This window comes from Balaenoptera borealis, assembly GCF_965194805.1.
Source record: "Balaenoptera borealis genome assembly, chromosome: 12".
Taxonomy (NCBI): domain Eukaryota; kingdom Metazoa; phylum Chordata; class Mammalia; order Artiodactyla; family Balaenopteridae; genus Balaenoptera; species Balaenoptera borealis.
Genome location: NC_138869.1, coordinates 96,626,466 through 96,642,720, shown reverse-complemented (window position 1 = coordinate 96,642,720; position 16,255 = coordinate 96,626,466). Strand labels below are relative to the sequence as shown.

Genomic DNA, 16,255 nt, shown 5'->3' with positions numbered 1-16,255 from the left:
GAAACATTACTGAATCTGACGCTTTCTAAGATTCTTTCTAGCCACAAAGGTAAGCAAGTTTGGTACATGTATTTACCATAACAGCCTGACTTTCACTTTAGAAACTGTACGTGCCCCTCTGTTGATGACCCAGGTGAAGCACAGTATCACTGATACCCAAAGTCATCACGGACATTTATTGAACACTGACTATGTTCCTGGCACTGTGCAAATGCTTTCCATACAATACTCCACTCCACCGCACCCTGTGAGGTAGCTAGTAATCATTATTATCTCTGTTATTGACAAGAAAACTGGGCATTTGTAGGGCTAGCAGATGTTAAAGGCAGTATTTAAGCCACTATCTTTCACGCAAGCTATGCTCATAATTCCAGTGCTATATCACGTCTCCAAAATTGATCTGATTATCAACACTCTTGTACTTATTATAAAAAAGTTAAATATTAATTCAATGTCACCTTATTTTTCCCCAGAGTCAATATGTCACCTACGTCTTAGCATTACTAACTCTTTTTGGATTTGATTGTCCTTTGATTTTAGTTTCCAAGCTAAATTGAAATCAACATGATCATATTTCCATCAGGAGTAAATTTATAGTTATTTCAGTAAATTTAAAATGTCGATTAATCCCAAATCCAGATGCCAAAACACTAAGGAAAAACCTGAAGTCGAAGTCCTACCCAAATGGCTAAATTTCATTAGAAAGAAGGCAGATAATAAAATCAAGAGCCATATGTGAATCCTTACTTTAAAATATGGAAGTAAAGAGAGGAATTTCTATATATTATGTCCATGGAATAAAAAAAACACTTAAACATTTTAACCTATTTACAAACTCTACCTACTATAGGTCTTAGGATGACTGCGTACAAAATAGACATGGGCGTATCAAGAAATCAACAGTTATTTATGGGTCACACATTAATGTCCCTTTTGTACCTGCGTACGTATGCCATTATTTGTTTGCACTATTCTGGTTATGCCTCTGTGCCTCTGAACCTGCCATGCCCTCTGATTAGCAAGCCTTTCCCCTCCTTGCCAACTAGAAAATGCCTACTCATTCTTCAAGGCCAACCTCCAATCTCAATTCCTTTTGCTGTCTTTCTCCACCTCTCCTGACATTTTCTGGAAATCCAAGCAGAGGGGGTTCTGCCCCCTCCCATGTTTCCCTAGCTCAGCGATGGCACCGACATCACCCTGACATCGTCCTTTCCAAACTATGCCCCATTCCCAACCATCCAGTCATTGAGTCTGCCACCAGCACACACCCTTCCCCTTCTCTCCCGACCACCACCTCTGCTCCAGGCTGCCCACCATCCCGACTCATCTGGACTATTCTGCTGGCCTCGCATTTAGTCTCCCTGCTTCCTCCCCTGCCACCCTACAGCCCCTTCTCCTACAGCCCATCCTCAGCACCTGCCCAAAGCACTGCAGTGGCTTTCTACAGAGCTTGGATTCTGACCATGGCTCCCAGGGCCCAGGGTGATGCGGCCCTTGCATTCTTTTCCAGCCTCCATGCAGCTCCTCTGCCTTACTTTTCATTCCTGAAAAGTACCTAGCTCTTCTAGGCCTCAGACCCTTTGCACGTGATCTCCTCCTTGCTGAGACTTCTCCCCGAATCACCCACCTTCTTCATCAAATGACCTTGTACTCTTTCCTCCTTCAGCTCAGTCCTCTTCTCCTCAAGGGAGCCCTTCCTGACCTCCTCGGCCAGGTCACTACCCCCTACTACATGCTTTTACAGAATCACTCTCTCCCTTGTTACACTGGTCACCTTTGTAATTTTACTTTTTTTTTTTTTTGCTAAATCCACGATGAATGCTTGTTTCCCCCACTAATTAGTAAGTTCCAGGAAGGCAGAACTGTGTCAAGTTCTTGCTCATGCTTTTATCCTCATTGTTCAACACAATGCTGGGCATGTTATAGGCACTCACTAAAAATCTGTTGAATGAATAAATGAGAAGAGGAGGGAGGGCGGGGAGAAGGACATCCCTTCTCATAATTTAATGAGTGTTTGTTGCATCAATCTGCTGATGGCTTTTCAACACACAGAGGACAAGGTCCGCCCTCCTGAGAACAGCAGGCCAGCCTCCTGTGATCTGACCTCAGCCACGATGGCCCTCCTCCAGCTGCACTTGACACTCAGCCCCTCTGAATCCCTGTAGCTCCCTGACCAAGCCTGCCTGGTTCCAGCTCCTGCCCACACCCTGGTCTATTCTTTTCCCTCTGCACTTTTCCCTCTGATCATCTTTTCAAACTCAGATTCACGCTTCAAGTTTCAGAGCTAGGGCTGATTGTCTGTGAAGACCTCTCTTAAACCTTCTGGGGAGCTGAGGTCCCCTTCTCCCATTTTTCTACAATACCCTGTACCTACTCCTATTAAAGCAATTATCATATTTTCTTCTACTTGTGTCTTAGGCAAGTTCATCTCTCCCAGTACATTGTTAAGTCCCTTAAAGGCAAGAGGGGGTGGGTACCGCCTCATCCCACTCTCCCCAGAGTTTAGCATAGCAGCCTGGAACATAAATAGTCAGTAAATAAATATCTGTTGAATGAACAAAAGAAAGTTTACAGATATATGAAATATGTGTAAAGCTCCAGAGTTGCATATTTAAAATATCAATATATTATTAATATAGTATATTTAAATTATTATTAAATGTTGTGAGGCATAATGGTTACAAATTCATCTGTAAAATGGGCATAATAACACCCACCTCACACAGTAATTGGGAAAATTAAATAATATATATGTATATATATTACCATATGCATAAAATAATATATAAGCATATATATGTAAAATATTTATATTCAAATAATATATAAGTGTATATATTATCATACACATAATAATATATATAAGTATATATATTATATATATATAAAAGTATATATAAGTAAAAAAAAAAATTTTTTTTTTTTTGGCTGCACGGCAAGCGAGATCTTAGTTCCCCAACCAGGGATCAAACCCGTGGCCCCTGCAGTGGGAGTGCAGAGTCTTAACCACTGGACCGCCAGGGAAGTCTCCATAAGTAAAATATTTAGTACAGAGTTCAGCATACTGGAAGCACTCTATAAACATTATCATTAGGGCAACCAAGGTGAATTTATAATTCATGCTTCAAATTTAACAGTTTTATTTGCCAACATTTTTTCCTATTAAAACATTAATTAGCATTAGCATCTCTGTAAGGCCGTAGAAAGGTGATCAGAGAGGTCCTCAGCAAACTAAGGATAAAGGAGAGTTTTATTCACTACAGCTGAAGGGCAAATTATTGTTTCAGTAATCTGCAATGTATGTGTAAAGGCACAGACACTTCAACAGGAAAGAAGCATTTCTGTCCAAAAATTATCTATAAAATCTAAACGATAGAAACAACAAATATTATCATTCAAGCGCTATAAACGTTTAGCTGAAATAATTAGAAACACTTATTGTGAATTTCTTTTGATAAAAAAACAAGATAGTGATACATATTCATCCATTTCTTTTAATTACTGGACAGACTTTATAAATATAAATATTATGTATTTGTCTAATGAATATGCCATAAAAACGTTTGAATTATCAGCCAACACATTCCACGTGTTGTCTATTAGATGCTATTCTGATTTAGAATTGCTAAAATTTAACAGACTCTGTAAAGAGGGGGAAAGAAGCAAGATAATTCTGCAACAGGTTTTTTAGGAAAAATAATGTAAGAATGAACTGTTTACAAATGCCACCATTACACAGTTGAGCAGAATATACTGGCAATAGTTTATTCTGCAAAGCAAACTTATAATTTAGTCTTATATTGCTCTTTCTGTTGCACACTTGCTGAATTTAAATAACAAATACTGAACAATTTTATATATACTGTGTGCTACTGAAATATAAGGTACTATCATTATTGCATTTTGAGATTTCTATTCTCAATTCATCTTTATCTCTGTGATAAATGATAAAACCCAAAGCAAGTTAGATTTCTAATTGGGGCTTAACCATTTTCTGAGAAGTAATAGAGTTACAAAGGGGAAATATAAAAATGCTAACTTCTTTTTTTCTTTTTTTTATTGAAGCATAATGGATTTACAATGTTGTGTTAGTTTCAGGTATACAGAAAAGTGATTCATCTATACGTATACATATGTGTGTGCGTATATATATATTCTTTTTCAGATTCTTTTCCATTATAGGTTATTACAAGATATTAAATATAGTTCCCTGGGCTATACAGTAGGTCCTTGTTGTTTACCTGTTTTATATATAGTAGTGTGTATCTGTTAACCCCAAACTTCTATTTTATCTAAATTTATCTAAACTCTAAATTATCTATATTTACTTAAATGCTAAATTCTTAACTGTTTTACCAGTAGGATATTAAACTACTTTTAAACTGAATTATAATTCTATTCATTGGGCACAACTATTAACCAGTTTAACATAATGCAAATCTATTGTGCTTTGCAACATAATTAAGATGAAAACGTAGGACAAACAAATTTAGCAAAAAAAAAAAAAAAAGTTTTAATTTACTTAGATAATATTTCTCTGAATTTCCTATTAATTTCATTATCATGATTCTTGTGTTTGTGTCATAAAATCTGGTGAAATCTTAGAAATTTACAAGGCAAAATTCCTCTTTATTTATGCTGGTCCCTCAACTGGGAATGCCCTTCTTACTAATTCAAATGTTACTCTTCCTTTAAGATTCAGCTCAGATGTCACCTCCTCTGTGACATGCTTCCACATATACTGTTATTTGTCCTGTCATGTAATGAATGACCCATTTCCCTCTCTACACTGTGAGATCCTAAGAGTCATTATCAGGTCTCTGCATTTTTCATAACAAACTGCACATTCCTTTGCACATTAATATTCTTAGTAAAGACTGGTTCGATGTGTCAACGAACACACACATTTTGATACCCTTAAGACTATGGTGAAAATGTTGCTACTTGTGATCTAAAGTTAAAGGTTAAAGAAAAAAAATCCATTTTTAGTGAAATGAAACTCTTAGCATTTTCACTTCCAGATGCATCAGCATTGCATAAAAGATGTTGAAACTATTTTAGAAAACAGACATTCTGCACATTTTCCTCTTGGAGAATTAGTCTGAAAAATACCAAGCCACACAGTGGCCTCTGGGTGTTCTCAGGACAAACGTGCAGTTGGGTATTGATTCCACACACTCCTTCAATAGAAATCCAGAGGAAGACTCAACCTCCACCACACGCCACACATTACTCTATGCAGTTGCTCAAGAGTAAGCCGAGGACCCCCTGGAGACGTCTGCCCTCCCCTTCCAAGACCGGCCAGCACTTTAGTGACGATGCATCTGAGCAGGAAAGAACTTTGGTACCCAGAGGAACACCACACCAGTCCTGGCACACGTTTTCCACTTTCATTGTCATTCTTATTCCCGCATGGACCAATCTCTCACATATCGCCTTTTAATTTTTCAAGACTGAGCCTCTGTGATAATTTGCCTGGCTGTGTCACCTATGACATCATTATACACATGCCAAATCCCTCCTCACTCAAGGCCACGTTCTGCTCAGAAAAGAACAGTGGGCAGCAAAAGAACAAGTTTCTCCTAATAAGCTATCCAAGCTGATCGTCCACATTCGGAACTGTTCATCACCATTGGGACAATAAATATGGAGTTTCCAGAAGATCACGCCAAACCTTACTTAATGGGCTCTCTTTTCTCCATGACCCAAGATTCTCTAGGCATTACGTAGGAAGAGGAGTAGAGGGCTTCTGTGTCTCCTATCTCATCCCACTTCGGGGTTATTGTCAGCTTCATCCTATATCCTCAGCCACCCAAAGGACCCCAAGGATTTCCCTGTCGTACCACATCTTTTAAACACTCGTGTGTAATGTCAAGACACTGGGGACTATGAAAAGGGACTATAGGGACTTCCCTGGTGGTGCACTGGTTGAGAATCCACCTGCCAATGCAGGGGACACGGGTTAGAACCCTGGTCCAGGAAGATCCCACGTGCCGCAGAGCAACTAAGCCCGTGCACCACAACTACTGATCCTGCGCTTTAGAGACTGCGAGCCACAACTACTGAGCCCGCACTCCACAACCACTGAAGCCCACGTGTGAAAAGCCCAGGCTCCGCAACAAGAGCAGCCACCGCAATGAGAAGCCCACGCACCGCAACGAAGAGCAGCCCCCGGTCGCCACAACTAGAGAAAGCCCGCGCGCAGCAACGAAGACCCAACACAGCCAAAAAATAAATTAATTAATAAAATAGGGCTTCCCTGGTGGCGCAGTGGTTGAGAATCTGCCTGCCAATGCAGGGGACACGGGTTCGAGCCCTGGTCTGGGAAGATCCCACATGCCGCAGAGCAACTGGGCCCGTGAGCCACAATTACTGAGCCTGCGCGTCTGGAGCCTGTGCTCCGCAACAGGAGAGGCCACGATAGTGAGAGGCCCGCGCACCGCGATGAAGAGTGGCCCCCGCTTGCCACAACTAGAGAAAGCCCTCGCACAGAAACGAAGACCCAACACAGCCAAAAATAAATAAATAAATAAATTTAAAAAAAATAAATAAATAAATAAATAAAATTACTTTTTAAAAAAAGGGACTATGATAGGAAATAGGTAGAATATGGGAGCAACAAGGGGAAATTCTGGTTTATACTATCACCTTAAAATATTTGTATTTTACAAATGTAATAATGTACAACATGATGACTATACTTAACACAACTGTATGATATAGATGAAAGTTTTTAAGAGAGTAAATCCTAAGAGTTTTCATCACAAGGAAAAAATAATTCTTTCTTTTTCTTTTTTGTATGTATACGAAATGATGAATGTTAACTAAACATTGTGGTAATCATTTCACAATACATGTAAAGTCAAATCATTATGCTGTACACCCTAAACTTCCGTAGAGCTGAATGTACCTCAATAAAGCTGGAAAAAAATTTTTAACCCAAAAATATTTTTTGTATTATGCAAAATTTGAAATCTACAAAAGGATGCACCCAACAGGTATATAATCTATGAAGCATAGCAATAAAATGAACACCCATAAACGTACCATCTCATTTAAGACATTACCAGTAACGATGCATATACCTGTCTGCTACTTCCCTAAGCTCTCCCCCACCTCTTCTCCAGCACTAACCACAATCCTGAACTTTGTATCATTCCCTAAAATATATCATTTAATTTTGCTTGATTCTGAACTTTATAAATAATTCTATCTTATTATATGTAGACTTCTGTGGCTAGTTTTTTTGCACACAATGTTGCTTCTAAGATTTAACTATGCTGTTGGTAGCAGCTGTGGGTTGTTCATTTTCACTGCTGTATAATATTCCTTGTGTGAATTTTTCAGTATTCTGCTAATGGATTTTTAAAATTTTTATGTGTGAAATTTTCAGTGTTCTGCTAATGGATTTTTAAAATTTTTATGTGTGAATTTTTCAGTGTTCTGCTAATGGATTTTTAAAATTTTTAGTTTCTAGTGTTCATTTTATTTAATTATTTTACTAGAAACAATGCTGTTTCCAGTAGAAACAATACACATAAGCAAAGTTTCTCTGGGGTACTGCCTAGGAATGGATTGACTGGGTCATGGTATATGAATATTCACTCTTACACAATGCTGCCATATTGTTTTCCAAAATGGCTATGCCAATCTACACTCCTACCAGCAGTACACCCCATCATTTTTTAAACTGTGAAGACATTTTAAAATCAAGGAGAGCTATGGTGATCTAAAGCTGGTGTTCTTATTTTATTGGCCCAAGTTATGAATATTCATAAAGAAATAAACATCATATACCTCTCTCTCACACTGGTGAGTTTATATTTTGTTCCTCACTAAACAAAGCAAATGAGAACTACTTCCTAAGATATGTTTACTTTTCCACCTTCAAATGGGGCATTAACTAGTCACTTAGACTAGACTGAGGATGAATGATTTGAAGGCTCCACATGGCTTTATTTCCCAATCATTCAATTCTTTTTTTTTAAATTAATTTAGTTATTTATTTATTTTTGGCTGTGTTGGGTCTTCGTTTCTGTGCGAGGGCTTTCTCTAGTTGCGGCAAGTGGGGGTCACTCTTCATCACGGTGCGCGGGCCTCTCACTGTCGTGGCCCATCTTGTTGCCGAGCACAGGCTCCGGACGCGCAGGCTCAGTAGTTGTGGCTCACGGGCCCAGTTGCTCCGTGGCATGTGGGATCTTCCCAGACCAGGGCTCGAACCCATGTCCCCTGCATTGGCAGGTGGATTCTCAATGACTGCGCCACCAGGGAAGCCCCCAATCATTCAATTCTTAAGCAAGGCGGCTACCAAAGGTGTCAAAGAATGATCTAGAATACTAAGGGTCCCAGGGACCAAAACTGCCCACTTGGAACAGGAAGTCATGTACAAACTTAAGCTACACAAAAGTATGGCAAATTGAGAGAATTCTTTAGTTTCCTTCAATATTAAGAGAGAAACAGAGGATCTGTACTCAGAAAACTATAAAACACTGATGAAAGAAAACAAAGATAGCATAAACAGATAAAGAGATATACCATGCTCCTGGATTGGAAGAATCAATATTGCGAAAATTACTATACTACCCAAAGCAATCTACAGGTTCAATGCAATCTGTATCAAATAACCAATGGCATTTTTCACAGAACCAGAACAAGAAATTTTACAATTTGTATAGAAATACAAAAGACCCCGAGTAGCAAAAGCAATCTTGGGAAAGAAAAACAGAGCTGGAGGAATCAGGCTCCATGACTTCAGACTACACTACAAAGCTACAGTAATCAAGACAGTATGGTACTGGCACAAAAACAGAAATACAGATCAATGGAACAAGATAGAAAGCCCAGAGATAAACCCACGCACATATGGTCACCTTATCTTTGACAAAGGACACAAGAATATACACTGGAGAAGAGAAGTCCTCTTCAATAAGTGGTGCTGGGAAAAATGGACAGCTACATGCAGAAGAATGAAATTAGAACACACCCTAACACCATACACAAAAATAAACTCAAAACGGATTAAAGACCTAAATGTAAGGCCGGATACTATAAAACCCTTAGAGGATAACATAGGCAGAACACTCTATGGCATAAGTCACAGCAAGATACTTTTTGACCCACCTCCTAGAGTAAGGGAAATAAAAACAAAAATAAACAAATGGGACCTAATGAAACTTCAAAGCTTTTACACAGCAAAGGAAACCATAAATAAGACGAAAAGACAACCCTCAGAATGGGAGAAAATATTTGCAAATGATGCAACTGACAAAGGATTAATCTCAAAATACTGCAGCTCATGCAGCTCAATATCACAAAAACAAACAACCCAATCCAAAAATGGGCAGAAGACCTAAATAGACATTTCTCCAAAGAAGATACACAGATGGCCAACAAATGAATGAAAAGATGCTCAACATCACTAATCATTAGAGAAATGCAAATAAAAACCACAATGAGGTTATCACCTCACACCGGTCAGAAGGGCCATCATCAAAAAAATCTACAAACAATAAATGCCGGAGAGGGTGTGGAGAAAAGGGAACCCTCCTACACTGTTGGTGGGAATGTAAATTGATACAGCCACTATGGAGAACAGTACAGAGGTTCCTTAAAAAACTAAAAATAGAATTACCATATGACCCAGCAATCCCACTACTGGGCATATACCCTGAGAAAACCATAATTCAAAAAGAGCCATGTACCACAATGTTCACTGCAGCACTATTTACAATAGCCAGGACATCGAAGCAACCTAAGTGTCCACTGACAGATGAATGGATAAAGATGTGGCACATATATACAATGGAATATTACTCAGCCATAAGAAGGAACGAAATTGGGTTATTTGTAGTGAGGTGGATGGACCTAGAATCTGTCACACAGAGTGAAGTAAGTCAGAAAGAGAAAAACGAATACCGTATGCTAATGCATATATATGGAATTTTAAAAAGTGGTACTGATGAACCTAGTGGCAGGACAGGAATAAAGACGTAGACATGGAGAACAGACTTCAGGGCACGGGAAGGGGGAAGGGAAAGCTGGGATGAAGTGAGAGAGCAGCACTGGCATATACACTACCAAATGTAAAATGGATGGCTAGTGGGAAGCAGCTATATAGCACAGGGAGATCAGCTTGGTGCTTTGTGACCACCTAGAGGGGTGGGATAGGGAGGGTGGGAGGGAGACACAAGAGGGAGGGGATATGGGGATATATGTATACATATAGCTGATTCACTTTATTGTACACCAGAAACTAACACAACATTGTAAAGCATTTAGACTCCAATAAAGACGTGGAAGAAAAAAAAAGAGAGAAACAGAGGGATAAATAACTGAAGTAGATGAAGAAAAGCTTTATGAGCTTTTATTTTAAAACAGCAAAAAATTTTTTAAAACCTTTGTAATTAGGTTTTGCCAGGCTTAGGTTTAGAGGAAAAAGGCTTCTTCCCTCCCAAAAGATCAAGGTCAAAGCTGGAGGCTACTGTTCTGCAAGTGTGAGGTCCAAATCATCCAGTTCTACATCTTTCCCCCAGGTATCTACAGACCTGGCTGGGTCTGAGTGTAGATTTAGCAAACAAAGGGCATGAGAAGGGGCAAAGAATACAATGAACAGAACCTCTTCCTGGTACAATGGTAACAAGGGCAGGACGGCACCAGAGCAGACCCTGAAGTTAATCAGGAGAGTAACGGTAACTAGTCTGCCTTCTTGACTGACAGGAACAGAGTCTGTGTTCTGTTCCTGTTAACAGAACAGGGCAACACTGACAGGAACAGAGTCTGTGTTCTGTTCCTGTTAACAGAACAGGGCAACAGTCTGTGAAACCCGGTCAGCTTCACCCAATACTGTTGTCAACAGTTTCACCTTTCTTCCCCACGGCCATTTATTATTGGTAGCAACCACTCTCTGAATTTTAAATTATCTTGACCATGTTTTTGCATCCCTTCTCCACTCTGGTCTCTTTCTTACTGGTTAACCCCGAAAAGCAGACAGACCTGTGAAAAGCAGACAGTGAGGGGAGAAGGTGGCGTTGGGCACCTTCACCTATACAATGGGTGTCTCTGAACATCTAGATGTGATAAAAAGTCAAACAAACAAGCAAATGGTATTAATGCCTTAAGTCACCGATTTGAGATTTTTTCTTGTCTATCAGTGAGGTATTATGCTTCTCATTAGACTCCCACACTGTTTTAATTAAGCAGGGCCAAGGGGCCTTATTTTAATCATACCAGTCATACCCTCTTTGTTTAGGCCAGAGATCTGGAACCTAGCCAGGTAGTGTTCAGAGAACAGCCTTTCCTTCTTGATCAGCCCTTCCTTCCTTCCTCTCCCATTGACTTTCTACTAAGAGCGGGGTAAACAAAGTTTTGATATTTAGTATCTGGTGCTAGATGCCCACAAATAGGATGAGGAAAACAAAATGTGTCCGTAACCTCAGGTGCAATTCCAGATTATGAGCAGCTTTCAATAGCGGCAAAAATACTAAAATCAGGGACTTCCCTGGCGGTCCAGTGGTTAAGACCACCTTCCAATGCAGGGGGGTGTGGGCTCCATCCCTGGTGGGGGAGCTAAGATCCCACATGCCTCGTGGCCAAAAAACCAAAACATAAAACAGAAGCAATATTGTTAACACATTGAATAGAGAATTTCGAAATGGTCCACATCAAAAAAAAAAAGTCTAAAAAAAAAAGGTACTAAAATCATCACATTTTACAGAATCCCTTTGTAACACTGATATGTAAAGATCCTATTAAAACACAGTCCTCTGCCACAACTACAAAAAGCTTTTATTTAAAATGACTTTGTATTCCGATGTTACCTTCAAAGTGTGTCTGGCTTTCTATTCAACGACTAGATGATCTTTTCAGGAGAATTATTGTACTTCGTTGTAAGTGCTTAAGGAGGGACTAATTAGTCCAGTCCGTCGTCGTCGTCCGCCCCCCCCCCCCCCAGGCCCTTTAAATTCCTATGGGGAATGAGGTCATGCTCAAAGCACCAGGTGGAGGTCGCATCAAACACTACAGCAGCACAAAGGGCAGCGCTTTCCCAAGGCAAAACAGGTATGAGGACAAATCTTCCGCCAGGGCTATGTTCTTCACTGGCAGGCACGGAGAACAAAAAAGCTAAGCTTTTAGTATAAGATCTTGCAAAGGACCTGTTCTGACGCTGGACCACCCGCCCACGAGTTCATCTCCTCTCCTCCACTTACTGCCAAGCGGCCCCTTCCAGCTCCCTGATTGGCTGTCCCCTTGACCCAGGCACACACCTCCAGGGAGCAGGGCGGAGGGCGGGACCCAGGGGCTGCTGCTCCAACCCCAGTCCTTCCTCCTCCCCATCCGCATCCCAGCACCCACAGGGGAGTGCCATCGCCCTGGGACACCAGCCCATGGCGGCTCCGTGGCAGCGGTTTGAGCTCCTACTCCTTTCTACAAGAGCCATGGAGAGCAAATTAGAGGTTATAAACACCTCCGGTGGAAGGAGGAAAATGCCTTTGGGCTTTGTAAGGGAGCTTCGTCAGCGGTGAGTGTCTCCACGGTAGAAGACAGATGTGCTCACCCAAGCCCCTTAACCCTGCTGGCATTGTGTACCGCCCCTTCTGTTAGTTACAACCAAGGCAGCAGGGCAGGAAAACATTCCTTGGGGAAGAATGTCTCTCATGTTCAAGGTCACTGTGGGCCCCCAGATAAGCAACATAAAGCTATTTTCAATGTAGGCAAAGCATATTCCTAAATGCAGTGTTGCCAAATTCATTTTGAGAGAGGCGGCTGGAAGTAAACTATTTTGCTCCCAACATGGGTTAAAGTTTTATTAGAAAACCAGGAAAGCACACATCCCTGGCCAAGGGACAGCAAAGAGAAACAGTTGAGTTCTAAACTGTGCTGGAAATAGAAGCAAGGGAGCAGTCTAGGATTAACTAAAAGCAGCAGTCAATTAAGAACGATGCTTTGATGCATGTTACAGAGCTTGTCACACCTTGCAGGGGCTGGTTGCCAGAGGGGTGTGGCTTTAAAATCACAGCCCTCCAAAAAGTCATGGATACCTGAAATTCCATAATTAGAGTCTTTCCTTTGGTTTAAAGATTCCCTCTCTCTCTCTCTTTAAATTTCAGAATAATATGCTGTCTTGGAAGTGGAATATCCAGACATCCAAAAAAAGAAACACACACACAAACATATATGGAAGGAGAACAGGTTTTGAATTAAAGCTGAGCTTTACCACTTTCCAGCTCTGTAACTGTGGGGAAGTTATTTATTGGCTTGACTCTCAAGTTCATCAGCTGTGAAATGAGACAAACACCTGTCTCAGAAGGTTGGTGCAAAGTTGAAGTTCAATTATGGACATAAAAGTATGTGGCCCACTCATAGCAGACATTCAGACACTAGTTTTCCTCTGCTTTTTTACAGAAGAGGTCATAATAGGGGAACAAGTGAGGACAACATGAGGACGCTGGCTTCCTAATGTGGAAATGATGAGGAGGACAGCAGAGATGGAGATGGGGGTGGTAGGAGAAAGGGCCACCTGGGACCCAGTGACAGAATCTGTTTCACAAATGTGCTGAGATCAGCTTCTGCTCAAGAGCACACGGTGGCTGCAGGCTGACATTTATCTGCAATGTAGACGGGCTGGCAAGCTGTGAACTTAGCAACTGGCCTTCGCCAAAGAGCCATGCCTAGCCCCTCCCAAGGCTCTCCCATGCTTGGTGTCCAGCTGGGGAAAGGAAGCATTGGGGAACATCTGAACAGCTGTCCTACAGGGTCACCTGCAAGGGCGTGGGTTAGGTGAAGCTATGAGCGGGTGGCAGGCAGGCAAGCCAGCAGCAGAGATTAAATGTAGCTTCCAACTTGCTGAAGCCCAATGATGTCAATCAGACCCCACTGACCCACAGGCCAGGTCAATGGGGCTGGAGACTTTCCTACCAACTTACCGAGGACAGGCCCCAAACCAAAGTGTGTAGCCAGAGATGGTTTTCTTTTCCTAGGCATCAGTATCTCCACACTTAGGGATCACCCCTTGGCTCACCCTGGAGAACCAGCCATCCTTGACTTCCAAGGCATGAGCCAAGCAATCTCACCAGTCTCTCAGGTGAATGGACCAAACAGAGAGGGCTAAAAATGGTAGGAGGGGAGGGGCTCTAGAGCGGGCTGAGGCAGAAGTATATTTTTAGGCTGAGAAGAGTTTCGAAATCTAAAATGCTGCTACGCAGAAGATAAACCTTCCCCAAATTTCCTTCTATAATTGCTTCCCATAAAAATAAGCTTAACCTGAACAAATAAGAAGGAGAGAGGGATTTTTAACAATAAACAGTAACAGCTAATACAAGTAACAGGGACATTATTTAGAAACATTAATAGGTCAGGATACCAGCCCTTCTGTTTCCCCAAAAGGCCTCCTTGGAGAATTGGTAATCTGCAGTCCACATTTTAGAGGTCACTAAACTGACAGTGTTTACTGCTGTAGTGGTTACTGGAGTGTGACTTCAGCAGATTCACTTTTAGAAAATTTCAAAATATAGAAGTGGGAAACAACAATATACGTGCATGGAAATCTTGTTAAGTGGTTTATTGTGTTTTTCTTTATGCAACTGTAGTGAATTATTGGCCATTATTTTCTATCTAATAATCAAGATGAATAACTCTGGGTTGATTCATTCTGTGTATTATCTATTACAAATGTGAAAATTCCAGTTAACCTTTCCCTAACCCCCAATATACTTTTGGACCATTCCCTCCCTCCATCCTTTGATGAGTTGTGTGCGCAAAGAATCTGGCATCATTTTAATACTAGTTGAGCAAAACCATTATGGAAGGTAAATAAAAGCTTCATACATACAGTGCTTCCCAAAGCCAAAGGAAATGATTTTGGAGTATACACATCACTGATTACATTCCATCAGCAGAGATAATTAAAAGTTGACTATAGAATAATATTAAACAGCAGGCACAACTTTTTGAAAATTTCTCCCTGGTATTAGATATGCAAAAACACCAACTGAACGTTCGACGCTAATCACATTCATCTCTTCTTAAGAGCAGAGTATAATAAGTGGGTAGACTAAAAGGAATGCTTTGAACAGAATGCTTCACGATTGTCTGATTAGTCTAAATTTAAAACTCCAACAAAGGCAAGGATTATTCTTCTTGAGGTTCAAGATGCACGAGGATTTGGTAATGAAATTCCTTTAGGAGAGCAAATAAAAAAACCTATCTACAAGCTGCCAGTGTTTTATGTCTGTATAGTGTTTTTAAGTCAAAGTCACCATTCATCCAATGATAAATGCTTGTTTGAATAAATGAGTGAAAGAGAAAAGGCCTCAAAATACAAGTTTAATCGCCTCTAAGTTATGAATCAGGCAAAGCAATTTTAATCATCCCCAAGCGCACAGGCTGAGACAGGTTAAATGTTGGCTCTCACCAACCAGGCCAAAGCCAGACCTGGAAACCGAACTCATGTCCTTTGATTCTTAGAAAATGACCCAGCTGTTAGGGCCTGTTGCTTAGCTGCCTCACTGCAAACTCTTAATACAATTGGGAATGCATGTTATCTAGGCCAGGTGAGGTAACGTGAAGGAAGCATAACAAAGCCGGGCTTGTTCCTGAAATTATTACAGGTAGTCACACACACACAAAAAGGAAAAGCCCCATCAAAACGCTAAAATTAAAGAGGAAATTCTTAATATTAATGTCTTCACTCTAATGAGACACCTAGAGTAAATTACTCAGTGCTAGAATTGATACTATACCAAGAGTGAGAAAAAAATGAGCCTGCAGGATACTGGAGGAGAGGTGGAACCTGGAGTTTCCCCAGGGGGCTTCAAGTTTATTCTTCCAGGAACATTGGTAACACCCATCTTTTTTCCATTCTGACCTGGTAACAGGATGCAATCCGTGAGCCAGCTATACACTTAAAATCTATTTGTTTCAATAACTCAGAGGAGAAATGTAACAAGATTTTTTGCAAGTGGAATCTATTTGGCAAGCAGAATCTGTTTCTATGAGAAAATTCTCATGCATTTCAGAGGGAGGGTTCTCAAATCGTAAATCTTGAAGTTTTCAAAATTCATGCCAAGGGAATGAATATTACCCCCATGCTAAGCTATCCTTGGTGAGCTAAGCATAAGCAGCAAAGCACGTGCCCCAGTATCTATTTTTCTGATCCCAGAGGAAGGTGAAACAGACTCAAATCGTAAACTAGGTAAAGTCTGTCACAGGATCCATCCCCTCTCTTCCCCTAAGGTGCCTCCCCTTAGGCCCCAGGGGT

General features: G+C 40.8%; 1 protein-coding gene across 3 annotated transcripts in view; it reads right to left on the bottom strand.

Moving 5' to 3' along the window:
- Positions 1 to 16,255, bottom strand: part of ATXN1 (ataxin 1) — a 432,099-nt gene that overhangs the window by 279,074 nt on the left and 136,770 nt on the right. The gene's annotated exons all lie outside the window — the stretch shown is intronic.